Source organism: Sinocyclocheilus rhinocerous, unplaced genomic scaffold, assembly GCF_001515625.1.
Source record: "Sinocyclocheilus rhinocerous isolate Xijiao unplaced genomic scaffold, SAMN03320098_v1.1 scaffold2302, whole genome shotgun sequence".
Taxonomy (NCBI): domain Eukaryota; kingdom Metazoa; phylum Chordata; class Actinopteri; order Cypriniformes; family Cyprinidae; genus Sinocyclocheilus; species Sinocyclocheilus rhinocerous.
In genome coordinates, this window is record NW_015633527.1 from 416,529 (window position 1) to 418,249 (window position 1,721).

Sequence of the window (1,721 nt, forward strand, 5' to 3'; positions counted from 1 at the left end):
ACTAAATAATAATTAAATAAATAATATATATATATATATATATATATATATTTGGCATAAAAAATGACATACTTTTAATAAGGTTTAAAAAATTGCCATTACAAAGGTAAAAAAAAAAAAAAAAAAACTGCCAACCACTTTATGGAGTCAAATATTTCTAAAGCATGTAGTGATACATTTTAAAAAACGAATTGCAAATCTTTATACAAAATGTAATCTATTAAATATAATCTATAAGTCATGCAATACTGTACATCTAAATAAGAAGTGTCTGTATAAAATGTGTTTCATACATTATTATTTTTTTATTACCAGAAAAAAAAAGATATGATAAAATCATATCATAAGACACCTATTTAAAATCTCTGTGATATCGAATTTACAAATGCATTTACAAAAGGTTGGCTGACATTTTGTAAGCTGGCATTACAAGATGCACAGTCACAATGGGCAGATTTCATGAGAAATGTTGACTTCACCACACTAAAATGATTGAAATGTATTTCAAGCTTATTCTTTCACAATTGCTTCTGATCTGTAATTGTCAATTTTTTTCCACTCTTGAGAGTTTCAGAATTTTTATTTTATATTTATTATATAATTTTTTAATAATATTATTTAATTTATTATTATCATCATCAATCCAAACTTCTCGCAGGAACCATTTGGTGGTGCAGTTGCTCCTTGAAGTTTCTGGTCACCAACAAACAGGCCTGTTCATCACTTGTTCATCACATTATTATATATATCACCCATCACTAAACTGTGCTCAATGTTAAGCATTAAAGCATTACAGACAGTCTGACTTTCTGTAAAGCTGCTTTGAAATGACATGTATTGTGAAAAGCTCAATTCAAATCAATTTACTTGATTTACCAGTGACTGTTTATCTGGTGAAAAAAAGCAACATCCCTTAAAGTGGCACAGCCAAGAAGTGACATCGTTTGGACCCTTTCTACAGCATGACAGAAAGACAAATAAAATAATATTTTGTAATATTTTCTACAAATATTGCAGCACTGATTGTATTCTTTGAGTTCAGCCCTGTTATCCAACTTAAGAACTCATGATTAAACAGTTTTCAATTCAATTAAATTCAAGATTATTTGTATAGCGCTTTTCACGATACAAATCGTTGCAAAGCAGCTTTACAAAAAAAATAGTTTCTACAATATATTTTGTAGTAGCTTATCAGTGGTGACTGTCAGTTAATGTACATATGGCAGAAATGTACGGAAAAATTAATTAAAGACGTAATCAAACAGACGATGAACACTATTAACAGCAATTATTATATGATGCAATCAAACTTATAGCAAAATGTGGTAGTTCTGTATGTTGTTTCAGGGTTGGCATCATCTGAGGTCCTCTGAGGGGTTGGCATCATCTCTTCTCAGGTGTTCTGGATCCAAACTGAAGCTTGTGTAGATCCTATAGTACCACAGGATGTCAATCCCGTGGCAGAAACAGAAAAACAAATAGAGACATAATTAGCGTAGCTGCTAAGCTGAGTTGATGAATGAATGAATTGTATGTACAAACTGATCAGGTTGTGGGTCAAATTGGAGGACACATGAACATGTTTGTTTACTCTTCATCAAACCCACAGTACAAAATAATAATGTAAAATACCTCTAAACCTCGATATTATTATTTGTGACATTAAAATACAATGTATAAAATAAACAAAAATCTCTTAAACATTTTTCTAATTTCATTTA